Source organism: Gymnogyps californianus, chromosome 10 (genome assembly GCF_018139145.2).
Source record: "Gymnogyps californianus isolate 813 chromosome 10, ASM1813914v2, whole genome shotgun sequence".
In the NCBI taxonomy this organism is placed as follows: Eukaryota; Metazoa; Chordata; class Aves; order Accipitriformes; family Cathartidae; genus Gymnogyps; species Gymnogyps californianus.
This window is the reverse complement of record NC_059480.1, coordinates 10,444,710-10,458,781: the sequence shown is the minus strand read 5'-3', so window position 1 is coordinate 10,458,781 and position 14,072 is coordinate 10,444,710. Positions and strand designations below refer to the sequence as shown.

The following is a 14,072-nucleotide window of genomic DNA, read 5'->3' as shown; positions in this document are numbered from 1 at the left end:
CTATCTCTTGGCAAAGCAACAACCATAAATTTAGACAACTAAATGCTTAAATGTTGAAAGACTGAGAGGTTCCTCCTGAAAGCTGCAGTGATTAAACTGAGAGCTGCATAGTGCTGAGACTGCAACTATGAATAAGATATTAAAAAAAATGAAAGGATCAAAAAATTTGGTCCCTTTAAACCCGATGATGTTTCTTGCATGAGAAAGATGATTGGAATTTAGGCCACAGTGTGCATACTTTCCTGTGTTGTAGCATATTAAAACAGTGAAATCTCCCAGATATCTCTTTCACTCTGTACTATATTAGGATTAGAGTCTTCTGTTTCTCTTTTCTCAAAGAAATAAGCTTTCAGTCACATTTTCCAAAATAATTTCTGTGGTCTTTCAGTAGCTACCCATTTATAACTTTACAAGCCAGGTCAATTATGAAAAAGATATAACATTTCCTGTAAGAGTCGGGAATGCAGCTGACATTAAATAAATACTCCTTTAATAGATGGATAGAAGAATACCCCCCCCCCTTTTTTTTTTTAAATGACAGTCAAGGATCAGATTCTGATATCGTTGTCTATGTTGTACCTTACTCCAGGAGTTTCACTGAAATTAATGGGACACCCTGGGGAGTAAGGAGGTGGACAACAGGAGTAATGTTTAGAGTCTTCCTGTCAGTGCCAAGACACTGGAATCTTTATGCTGAATAAAGCTTATCACAAACTACGCACACATATAATAGGAATCTTTATCTTAAATTGTAAGATATGAAAGATGACTTAGCCATTTAAATAAAGGGAATGCATGCTTACAATTCCATAAACATTAATGGAGATTTTATTGGAGTTTTAGGGGGAGTAAAAAAATCATTCCTAATTAATTAACTGCAAGAGCGCCATTCACCTCAGCAGGATTTGAACCAGGTTTCAAGTGATTCTTACTGACTTTAATGGACTTTGTTCTAGGGATTATAAAAGCATGCCCTGTAATGTTTAAATTGGGGTTATAAAACTAAAGGTATGAACTGAACTGAAGCTACAGTAGCATTATTAGAAAATTGTCATCTACAATAAATAAATTAGGGAGAATACCTGAAGCAGGGCTAATACTCGTATTTACAACAAAATTCAAGCCAGGCTATGAAAAAGAGTAATGATAGTCGTCTTCCTTGTTATTAAATTGTAGTACAATTATCTATGTGTTAGAGGTCAACAGAATATACAGATAGTTACAAACATGCCTTAAACCAAAGATGTCTTTATCTAGTTTGGTATGAAGGGAAATTTATTATCTGATTTTATTAGCACTTCTGGATTGCCCCTTGAGCTAATTTTGCAATACTCCCAATGTGATTACCATTCACAGTTTTTATTTAGGACCCCAGTGAAGAAAATAACTGCAATCTCTTCCTCTTCATGTGTATGTTCCGAGTCAGATATTCCTCTCCAGAAAACTTTCCAAAAGGATTCATTGGTGAAGATCCAATTGCAAAATCAAAGTCTTAGTCTACTGAAATGGTGGTGTCTTTCAGCACAGAAAATAAGTGCAAAGTGCATGTAAGTATTAAATCCATACTGCTAGTGGTACTTCCCTGTCAAATATATGTTTCTATTATTTGCTTCAGTATTATTTCTCATGTTCCAAATCATGGGGTTTTCCTGTGTTTGTCAGCTCCTCAGTCATCTGGCAGGATTTCCTGGTTGTTACTTTCCAGTAGTCATAATTTTATGATATTAGTACAATCCTTGCCAGAACCCCTTTGTCTCACTTTAAATAATTCTTCCACAGTCTTATAGCATGCTCTTCAAACCTCAGTAGCTATCTATCATATCTTTCCTGTCTTAGCCAAACTATATATACAACTCTTTCATTAACATGACACATAGAAAAAGGAAAGACGGATGAACCAGATCTGATTATTTCTGCATGAATAAGGTTTTCTTAGCTAAACAGAGGCCCTTTCCATGTGAAAAAAACTTGCAGATTATTGGCCCATGTAAGTACATTTATGAAGTCTTCTAAAAGCACGTTATTGATGTATTTGTCTGTGATGCAGTGTTGCTACATTTTATCATGTAAATATGTACTTAGGAGCCTTTATAAAATGCAGATTATTGACCCAGTCCTATAAATATTTACTCACAGTTTTAAAACTCAAATGATTTGACCTGATTGTGTTACTGTTCATTCTTAAAAAAGAAGATGCCACTGTAGTATATCTGTATTTGGAATTCAAAAAAGAAGCTTAGAATTATCCCAATAAGCTGTTAACAGTACTTTTGGAGTAATTTCAAACTCTACACGTTGTGCGTTTCTCTTATAGCATAGTGGCTTGCAAAATTTTGGTTTTAAAATATGAATCTTCTTTTTAATTACAGGAAGAAAAAAAATTAAATATGTTTCAGTTCTATAACTCGTTTGCCAAGTTTCAGCCCAGAGCAAAATTTTTATGGTTGAGTTACAAACCTCTGAAAATAGGGGTTTATAATGGAAACACTGATATCGCTTTAACTATAGCGGCACTAGCAGTGCAGTGTAATATACACTAGAAATAGAAAACAAGATTAGAGATGACATTTAGGACATGAGGCCTTCTCCAGGCTGTGGGAAAAATAACTGTGTTCTATTTTTTTCCATAGCCTGAAAAAGACCTCCTGGTCTACGTGTCACCTCTAATCTTATTTCCTATTCATACTGTGTATTTAATGAACCCATTTTTTTAATTATTATTGACAGCAATTTGTTGCAGTTTTAAGTACCAACCCATATCCAAATTGTGGCTTCCCTAGCTACTGTATGTCAAGGTGGTGGGGAAAGTACCAAGGAGACTCAGTACTTTGTTAATATTTCCATATCAAAGAATCATAGCCCCGCAGCTGGCTGGATCCTGTCGCTACCAGCTGTGCTAGCTGATGAACCAGGCAGGGGAGAGTCCCTCACACCCGTGCCAGAGCAGGGAACTGCAGGACTGCGCATATATGCAAGCTACTTGTTCTAAAGGCAAAGTAAAAGTTGACAATTAGATACGCTTAGCCTGGAACCTCTGGGAGCAGTAATCAGGATAGTCACTTATTCAGGTGCAATGACTTCCACCACCACCACTTCTGGAGCAGGCCGCATCTTCCACCACAATTTAGCCTTGAGCCAGGGTCCTGAGTACTGTACAGTGAGAATGTTGCTGAACACTAAGAAATAATTTGGTAATGTGACTCTGGGCTGGGTTGCCTTCACCACAAAGCCCTGGTGTTAGCATTGTCAGGAAGATCTCTCCATCACTGTGGCCCTCCATCAAAGGAGGGACTTGGTATTGTCTCAGAAAGGTAGCTAAGCTCAAGAGGTAAATTTTAGATTTCTCCATGTTGAACTCTTTTTCCTTCCTTAGCTATCTTCCAACTTGTAGCTACTTCAGTTTCCTATTCACTGCACTACACGATAATTGCCTGTAAACGTATATGGCCTTTTAATGCCTACTGTGGTGCTACAGCATTGCTTTGCTGTGATCTTGCAAGCTCCATTCTCAGTGTGGGGTAAAAAGGAGCAATAAGCAAAGAAACTACCACTGCAGAACAAATGCAATTGTAATTACTTCTTGCACCCACCAGACTAATACCAGTAGGACATCCACTATCCCAGGTAGTCTGCAGCCAGTAATTGCCAGCTGCTAAATGTTCAAGGAAACATGATTTGAATTGCTCTCCACACTGTGGGAGAGTGGCCAGGAAAACAATACACATTTAATATAATCAACGGATTCAGTTCCTGTAGCAAAGATACAGGAAAACTTGTTTATCTGTGTACATCTTTTGGATTTTAATTTTCAGAAAAAGAGGTGAATAATAGTTGTTGTCGCTTGCACAAATGATACATCTTAAAGCCTAGGCTGGCTCCCACAGAAAATCTGGACTATGAATGATTTGATAAAGCTGAGCTTTCATGTTCATTTTTCAACAAGATTTTGACATTGTTATTGGCACAATACCTTATTCAACTTCATGTTGTTTATAGATACAGGAAAATGTCATATACTTTTTTTTAATTCTTAGGAAGTATAAACATTCTTTTTAAAGTGTTCTTTCCAGCAGTTACATCTCTCACTGAACAGTATTTTTTGCACAAGCCAAATGCATGATATAGTCATTTGACAAAAAGTAGCATGATGATTTGAAATGCCATTAGTTACTGAAGCTGCTGTAGCAGGCTGGTAACCACAATACTTGTTCATAGGCAGCTGCTGGGAGAAGGAATGTTCTTCCAAAAGCACCTTCTTGGTCATACAGGGCTGTGAGTGTGGGACATGAAGAATGGGTGGAACAAAAGTCTATGTTGGGAAAGCAGAAGCCTCCACTTGAGGCTATAGCTGTGCTAATCACTGCATGTGGAGTACTAAATTATTCCAGGAGATGTGCTGAACCTACCTAACAGTCATGTCAGAACACTGTGTTACACCAGCCACCGTGTCTCACTTGTGACAGTGTCCAGTCACATTTTTGGCCTGCAGGGCCAGAACAGGAGTTTCTGAGAAAAGGTTCTCTACACATAGAAGCTGCAAGGAGTTAATCTGAAAGAGCTCTGTTAAAACAGTGCAATGGAGTGAGTGGGCATTGATGGTAGTTTCACCTGATCCAGCCCCAATGTGATCCAACTTAACTCTGGTTTAAATGATTACATGGGTTTCCATGCAAAAAACAATTTAGCTAAACACACAGTATTTAACCTTCTGTTACCCTGGCACAGCTCTGTGTACAGGTGATTCTATCCCACCCAACCTGAAGCAATAACTGTGGCCTGCTGTTTGGTAGATGGGAGGAATGTACTTACAAAGCAAAGCTCATGGCTGGCCGGCATGGATCTGCAGCTTTCAAGATCCCACCAGCCATGCAAGTCCTTCATCTGGAAAAAAATCTTGTATTCTCTCTCTAGGCACAGGTAAATGACTTTGGAGGTGCTGTGGCAGTAGGTCATATTAAGTCAGCACTAGGTCCTTTTCCTTGTTTGCTCTTGAAACATTTTGTGTGATGATTCTGAGCATATATGACACTACTGTTCCCCTGCACTGTCAAGAGACAGCAGGAGATTAACTGTGTGCTGATAATGTGCAAGGGAGAAGAGGACACGGCAAAATTTGCCTAGGTTCAGCACTAGCTCTGATTTTCCAACACACAAGTCTGAGATTCATTGCTGAGAAATCAAGCAAAGCAAACCAGCCTACTGGCAAAATTTGCTGAAGCATAGGTAAACTGAAGTTCTGAGCTTCATACAGCTCTATGTCCACCTTATCCAATTCTAGCAAAACTTCATGGCTTCATGCTGCACTTCTTCCTCTGAAAGTCAACGTTACTATTTCCTGCTGGTTTATTTCCTTCTCGTGTACCACAGAGACGTGACAGTGAAAGCTCAGTTTCAGTGTACATGCACAGCATTTGAATTATCTCATTCCAACAGCAGGCCCTGTTCTGCACACATCGTTCATAAGAGGCAATAGGAAGAACGTTACAATGCTAAATTGTGAAGATTTACAGCAACAGTTTTCTGTGATAACCTTATACTTATGCTAATCAGAAGCTAGTTGAAATATCATGCTGATATTGTAGTACTGCTACACATAATCCAGAAACTATTCACCATATTTCTCTCCACATTCATCTTATGACTTGGTAGGCATGTTGGCTGGAGTTGACTGAACAGATGTGTACTGGGTGATGAAGTCTTTTTCCTCTAGACTCACCTTGGTTGCTTCCCTTCCCTGATGAACCTTTTCCTTTAAGTCGGCTTGGGAAGCAGCACTACTGGGAAGCAGCAGGAATCCTCCTGCAAGAGATAAGGATTTATGTCAGCATAACACTGCTGAGGATTCACAGTACATCTACACAGATAACTCTGTCCTTCTGTTGTTTCCTTGTGGTCCCTTTGGATCAGGCTTTAAAACTGACCATCAGCTAACGAACTTCTAGGTGTCCTGGCTCAAGCTGACGCTCCTGAGTGGTTGGAGTTGGCTCCTCACTACTTTACCTCTCTGTCATTTTCTGTGCCCTAGACATTCTCCACTCCACTCTGGAACAGATATTTGAATCACAATTTCCCAGATGCCAGGGAGTGCCTTAGCCACTACGAAATAGGTTGGCAATTCTTCTTTATCTGGTTCAGTGACTCTCTTGCTATTCAGACCAGGTTGAAATGCCTTAGCAGGAAGAGAGCCTGTCTCAGTCCGGGACAGCCAGTTACCAGGTGCTTGGGGCACTCAGCTGATAAGGAAGGTCTTGCTCGGACTGAGAAGAATCTGCTAATTATTCTGAAGTCCTCTCCCACTGCATCAGACATGTGACTCCATGACAAAGTTCACATCTGAGAAGCCCCTGGGGGAAGAAATACAGAGGTGCCTAAGCCCTGCTCCATCCATTGGCATCTCATTTCTCAGCTATTCCCTTTGGTACCCTTTTCTAGAAACCTAATTCTCTGCACAGGTTCTTGGGGAAACCTGTCTTTAGCAAAGACATCTAACAAGCCAGATTCTATGATGCTGACCCTAAATGTGTTTTTGCAATGTTGCTGATAAGCTTTCTTATCTTCTCTCTCTGCTGCTCATTGCAAAAGGGAAGGATTTTCTCTTTGGTTTTAAGAAAATGCCTCTCTGATTTGCAAGTTAAACTATTAAAAAATAAAACTAAAATAAAGCTTGACACATCGTGTCTGACAAAAATCCTTAACTACATCATGATTTTGCAATACTTTGATCAGTGCCAGGTTATAAATTCTTACGGTGAAACTGCTATTATATGGACAGAATATTGCCTAAAAAAGACACTGTTACTTGTGGCTACTGGGAAATGCCAAATCCTGCAGTCTGGTCTTAAGTCTCCCTTTGAGCATTTGTTAGGGAAAATCTGTAAAATTTATTAATTTATTAAATATAATAATAGTAGTAATATTATACTGTAGTGAAGGTTATTTTGCATAACTTTAAAATATTTGCAGAAGGCTCAACATTTGGTGTCTTCATAAGGATATATTTTCACAGTAACAATTAGCAGTTTTGTGGTGTCTGCTGTAGTAACTGCTACAGTGGTAAGGGTCTTCTTGCCATGTTTTTCAATGCAGAAGGTAGCGTGTAGAGCCACCACCTTGGCTGGGGTCAATCTCAGGGTGTTGGCTGAATAGCTTAGAGCTCAGCTGTGACAAGTAGACAAGCAGTGTGACAGTCTCCATGCTAATGTGTCTGCAGGAATTTGCACAGGGGAAACAGAGCACTGGTGAGAGTAGCAGAATAAATCAAAGCGTGAAAGCAACTGCAGTCAAATGTCACACCCAAGCAGTCAGTGACTTGGCATGCTGTTTGGAAATAGGTTGGGTTACCTGTCAACGTGGCATTTTCTTTCTGTTGCTAGCGAATAATGTTATCTGAGGATAAAACCTAAGGAGCACAGATGGTTGTTACCCAGACTTGATCCTCTAAACCCTTATCGTAGCAAATTATTCCATTGACGTAAATGCGACTATGAAAAAGAGCTGTTATATTTTCTAATTCTTTTATTATTGAAGTGATTGATTAAGTACAGTTTTATTGCTTTGTGTGTGTAGATCTATGCATCTTTAACAAAATAACATTATTTGGGGGGCAAACTCTGTCATAGCCTAACAGTCACTGGGATCAAAGTCGTTGTTTAAGACTGTAGGATACAAATTCTCACTTGGAAACATTATCTCTGCACTTTCTAAACAAAGAGATATAGACTCTGGTTTGACTCGGTATTTTCTTTGCTTGGGAACCACCAGCCCGGAGTCCTACGCCTGTCTAAGGTCTAATGCTTCCCTTTGGTTTTTATATAGGCATTGAAGACTTGTGGTTGTGGAGCAAGAAGAGTTTAAACTGTAAACAAGAGTAAACCAAGGAAAACGGATTAAAATTTAGAATCAAGCCTTATTTGTTTTTACCTATTCCAAATTAGTTTATGTATTATGATGCAAATCTCTTAGCATTTCCTGAAATATTGATTGTTTGAGTGTAAATGATTTTTACAGTTGCTATTTCTGTTGTCAGGCAAGCCTCTATGCTCTGTGAAACTTTCATGAGCAGAGGGCTGCACAGTTCATGTCATTTCCCTTACCCCACGCACTGTCTTAGGAAACAGTCCTGCTGTCTTCAGGAACATAGCAATCAAAATAAGAGTGAGTTGCCTTCAGATGGAGATCTTGCAGCCAAGAAGTTGACTCAATCGCTTAATGTTATAATGTACCTTGCTATGTCACTGCGCAGTTTTGGCAAGGCAGCTTTATCCAACTTTGTTAGAAAATACTTCCCTTCTCCTCACTTCTTTTTGTCTGTTTCATTGCCAGTTTAGAACTGAAGCCGAACTCTTAGAAGTCTATTTTATCTAAGCAAGGATTAAGAGAAAATATTGAATCCCTGCCCACCCTCAGTTTTGAGGAAAAAAATTACAATTCTTACAATTCTTTGCATATAAGCCATGCAGAACAGGTCTGAGCCTGAACTTTCCTCAAATTTCAGTGTTTGTAGTATTTTGGACCATTATTTAGACCTTCTCATTTACAGTCTACTAAACCATTTTTATTTTGAGGATACCTTTTCCCCAGGAAAACCTGAAATGTTGGAGTTGAAGCTATCCCCTGCTTGGGAGTTTGAGGCCCTGGGACACAGGCTCACCTTTAATGCTTAACTCCTGCTGGCACTAGTGGACCAGGCAGCAGCAGACTGGCTATACAGAAATGTCCCATGATTTTTGAAAACTGGATTCCCTCTTATTAAAAACACTTTATGAATTCTCTGAAAGGAAAAAAAAAATCATAGCATTTCTGATTTTGATTATAGCTGTCACTGTCACACCACAGATTCAGCTAGCTGAACCGTTTGTTATGAATAACATTTAGTTTGAATTCTGGCATTTTTAATTGAGTAACTATGAGTATTTTGCCGTTATTTTACCAGAGGTGGATTGTAATGAATCTGCCTGCAATGTTTCTGGCCCATATTTTCTTTACAAACAGAACCAATGTAATGACCTGCAAATATTTTGCTTACTTTGGTGCTATTTACTCCAGCACTCTCCTTCGGTAGGAACATATTTCTTCATTAAAGCCTGAAAAGAATATTGGTATTAGTCCTAGGTTCTCAAATACAAAAGCCATGAGGAAAAAAGATGGAACCATTTTCACAAATAACAGACCAGCCCAGAGCTCTTCTTGAAAAACAAGGTAAGGAGACTTTATACGCCCGTCCAGGTAGAAAACAGACTATCCATTTGTTTTTGTATTTTTTTCACAAAAACATCTTTGCCTCTGGTATAATGGAGCATTCATCACTGCCTTTTATCTAAAGAAGCCAATCCACAGAAATTGTTTGGAGCCAATTTTCTGGAGTTCCATCTGAATCTCAGTATGTGTCCGAGTAACTCGTCTGCTGATGGAGAGGTATGTATGTATGTCTAAATGGACAGGCCTAACACCATAAATTTTAATACAACAATGACAGTGAAGCACAGTGCAAGCTAATTCTGAAATTCATTTCTGCAGCTGTAATTTAATTCAGTCATAAATGAACTTGGTACAAGTATTAATTTGAAGATGTTTTTATTTCTCCTCTGCTGGCTAAAGCTTGCAAACAACGGGGTAAAGGGCTTGCTATACTGCTACAAATAAGTAAACAATCTTTTCTGCCAAGAAGACTACAGTGTAAACACAGAGTCAGGGAATAATTTTTGACTAATTCATCCTGCATATGGATACTTGGAAACTACAGATGCTACACAACAATCTCTATCTACAAATATTTCCCAAAGGAAAAGAGAACTTCAGTTGCACCTAATTTATAATAAATTATTGCCATAGACTGCTGTTAGCCCACATTAGAGAAGCACTGTGGACAGGGTGAGGTGTAGGCAGTCTGGCTTAGCATTAGGAGCACAATACCCATGTGAGGGCAAAGCACGGCAAGTTCAGAAGTTGGGAAGAGGACATAAAGAGGATACAGGAGAGAATGAAAGCCTCAATCTATCAGAAAGCAGCTGCAAGAGCTTCCCTAAATACACCTGCTATTCTCTGATGAGGTTGCAAGCTTATCTGCGCCACGGCTAGCTAAGCCAGAATTATTTGTCCATTTAGAGCTAAGAAGGAGCTAAAGGAGAACTGGATTGAAGCTTGGATTGAAGTCTGACATGTAGATTTAAAAGCCAAATTGTTTATTTCCCTTCTTTTCCCTTACTGTGCACAGCAATAGGAGCAGCGTGGCACATAGGTCCCAGGTCTGGCTCTCTAACAGTGAGTAATAACTTCTCTGACGCTCACGCTTGCCTGCTTCTTTTCCTTTCACTCCAGATCTCCCTCCTGTGCTGTTGTCGTTACCCATGTATCTCTAGATGTAGAGATAATTCATCCTTCCCATTTTCTTTACCACATGTCCACAAGAACCATTCCCCTTTCTGACTTGCTGCTGTCACTTTTGAACACTGCCATCTCCTCAATGTCACTGGACAATCCCGCTTGTCTATTTATTCTACCAAAAGTTAACCTGCCCCTCAGTTCCCATAATCTCTCCATAACTCTTTCCCTACCTTTCCTTCTCTCTTCCTCCCCCAGTTCTGTTGACTCCATGCTTCCACCTATTCCTGGGGCTCTTTTCCTCCTCTTCCATTACTCTGTGCATACCACCAACCCACAGCCCGGGGATAGCAGGAATGCAGGGAAAACAAGGCTGCGAAATTAACTCTCTATTTACATTGGTTTCCAGCTCATTCTATGAACGGGCATATCGTGTTAATCTAAACTAACTGTCCAACACGTTAGTGGGAGGGAAGTAGCACCCAGAGGATTATTACAACATTTTACCTGGCAAATGCCACCATATTTATTGATATGAAAACTTCCTCCCTTCATATCAGCCACTGAAACCTCCCTCTGTGAAGTTCTCTTGAATTTAGGCATAGCTCTATTAAAATATTTTGTTAAACTCAGTAAGTTTTACTGTGGCTAGAGTCGACATTCTTTATTCAGGAAAAGTTATCACTAAGGTCAATAGAATTTTAAAGTAATGAATGACGTGTTTATTGTATTTGGCTAGTTGCACACATATTACATTTTTATGGTTAATTTCTGTGGGCTATATATACATATGTGTACACATATGTATATGTAAGTATATATGTATATTTGATTTTGATCTCCAAACCTTCTATTTTATATCAAATATTCCTAAAGAGAATACTTAAAATCAATTGATACTGACACATCAAAATACTAAAAAACAGGGCCAAAGTAAAGAAAAGTATTACTTGAATTAACTTTCAGATAATCCTGAAATGTGTAAGAATGTCAAGCCAAATCTGGAAAGCATTTATAAAAAAAGGCAGGAGGTATTTGAAAAAAAAAAATTATCAAAGTTTCCTTATTTGTCTTTTAAAAGTAATCTTTTGAATTAGATTTCCTACAGTTTTAATCAAATAACCAGAGCCAATATAAATACAAAGAAAAAGGGTCAAAGACTATTTAAAAACCATCCCTTGGAAGGGCAAAAGCTTTCTGTTTGGTTTATACTTTCACAGAGAAAAACTACATTCAATTTAGTCAAGCACTGCGTTTTCAAAAATGTTGTGGTTCTGGCTCAATTCCACAAAAGAGAAAAACTTCAAAGTTAAGGATCAAGCCTCCAATATTTGGTCACAATATGACACAGTTGGGTAAAATTAAGGATGGTAACCCGTTGTGATAGACAGTGGGGAGTGGGTGATCTCTGACCCTGGATTTCCTTTCTTTTGCTGATTGAATCGTAACAAATCCCAAACATAGTTAGATGAATTTCTTTTGCTATTATGATAATGTGCCTTTCCTTTTAATTTGGAAGCAAATAAATTCCAAAATGTCTGCACATGTAGATTGGCAATAAAATAGCTGCAAAACCTGACTCTCCTTTCGTGGTGACCTGTTCTGTGTTCTTTGTGTCTACAGGTCCTTGCGAGCACCCTTTTTTTTCTATTGGCCGACATGGGAACGTGATCATAATATCCAGTGACATGCAATACAGTAGTATGTTGTTCTACCTCTAATGGGATCGGTATATGAGAAAAAGCAAGGTCCACACGGGGAAACATCTTTAATAAATCCATTGATAGAGCTTGGGAAAGCAGGCAATGTTGTCGGCTCAGAGCCAGTGACATTTAGCGCAATTTTCTGTAGCAAGGCAAGTCAATGGATATGCAGAAAAGACTGTTTGGGGGGAAAAAAAAAATCACACATGTTGCTACATCTTATAGGTTAGAAATGTTCCATCTCCATCTGTTCCTTAAAGGGAAAATTGGATTTTGTGAGAATATTTTTTCCCCAAAAAAGTATCTGCTTTCTGTAGAAAATTAGAGCTATTCATCAGAAAGCCAAACACCTGCAAGCCAAATATTTCTGGCTGAAAGTATTGATTTGGAGTGCTGCTGCCACACCTCTTGGGAGGATGGCAGTTTGGTGCTTCATTTCCACGCTCTTTGTGAGGGGGCTCACAACCACCACATCTTTACTGCCTTACATGGCTGAGCTCAAGTAGGCACAGGAGCTCATGCAGCCAAATGGCTGCAGCACGTGACAGCAATGCTGCCTGTAAAGCAGAATTTGGATGTGAGCTGATTTCTCCCTCCGCTCCTCCTGCAAGGCTAGGGCCTGAGTGCAAGCAAGCTGGGGCAGTAGGGATGCTCAGAGAGCTTGGGCTGAAAACGAGCTCCAGGAACAGGCTAAGCAGGATGCTGACTCTGATACAGCGCCATAGAGAACAGTGATGTCTTCAAGCACCTAAATCTACCATCTGCATGGCTAGAGAAGTGTTTCTGACTTGGAGTTTTCACATAGAACCTTTGTTGTTTCACCATTATAAAAAGAAATATTGTCAGCTTGTCTAGTTAAAAATAAAGAAATAAGCTTGAATAGTTTTTGGAAAGTAAGGGCCTGACTCTGCTCCGTTAAACTGAAGGAGGCATTAATTGGGCAGAGGATTACCCAGAACTGAAGCTTGGTAATGCATGAATTTTTAGTCAATGGTTCTAGCTAACAACTATTTTTTTTTCAGAATTTTATTTTAGTTTTGGCCAAATTGAGCTTTTAAAAAATGTTGGCAATATAAAAAATAATCAGGAAAAGTATCATTTTTGTTCAACCTAAAATATTTAGTTCAGCTTCAAAGGAATGGCTTCATTTTTGGTCTTGGGCTGTTTCACAAGTTTTAAAGCTTTTTTTCTTTTTAAATTTAGGCCAATTTTAAAATGGACAGCTAAAAAGCTTTGCTTTGAAAGTTTTTGGAAGTGTTTTGGCAGCTCTAGAATGAAACCCTCAATTTTGAAAATACTAAAATGAAGTGTTTTGACATTTTAATTTTTTTCTCTGCATTGTTTCATCTGGGACTATTTGCTAAATTCCACTGAAATTCAGGAAGAGTCTCACTCCCTCTGAAATTTGTGTGGTATATTTATTATTTGTCAGAAAGCAGTGATTCATTAACCTCTGCATCAGTTCAACTTTAATGGGAGAGAATGCTTAATAGGGAATTGATTATATACAGCTATGTTTCTCACTCACCTTATAATTACTACCCTAATGGAGAGCATCCAGCTGTGTGAAGCTGCTGCAGGAAGGAGGCAGCCTTCACCCATCTGGGAGAAGAGCTGGCAGACAGACCCCAGCACCTTGAGCTGGTGCTGCTTCCTCCTCTCTATCAAACAGGACAGTCTTCCTCCTCCTTGAGTGCCCATTGAAGTCTTATGGCTTGCACCAGTGTTTCTGTAGCCTTTTGCTAAGTACTGCCTTCCTGCCACTGCCTATATCACTGCTCCTGACACTGAAGGAAGAATCTTTGCTGTTCATGTTAGTATATGTGGTCATTGCACTTCTTATGTTTTATTGCCTTTCTTCTTTCTTTCCTTTTTCCTATTTGTCCTGGTTTCAGGTGGGAGAGAGTTAATTTTCTTCCTAGTAGCTGCTATAGTGCTGTGTTTTGGATTTAGTAGGAAAATAATGTGGATAACACACTGATGTTTTCAGTTGTTGCTAAGTAGTGTTTATACGAAGTCAAGGATTTTTCAGCTTCTCATGCCCAGCCA

At 39.0% G+C, this 14,072-nt stretch overlaps 1 long non-coding RNA gene across 1 annotated transcript in view; it reads left to right on the top strand.

Annotated features, from left to right (window-relative positions):
* Window positions 1-12,408, top strand: part of LOC127020059 (uncharacterized) — a 164,374-nt gene extending 151,966 nt beyond the window's left edge. Inside the window, exons 3-5 of the long non-coding RNA XR_007767009.1 lie at window positions 9,106-9,198; window positions 10,214-10,260; window positions 11,944-12,408. This is a non-coding gene — a long non-coding RNA (uncharacterized LOC127020059). The remainder of the gene's footprint in view (window positions 1-9,105; window positions 9,199-10,213; window positions 10,261-11,943) is intronic.
* The last annotated feature ends 1,664 nt before the right edge of the window (window positions 12,409-14,072 follow it).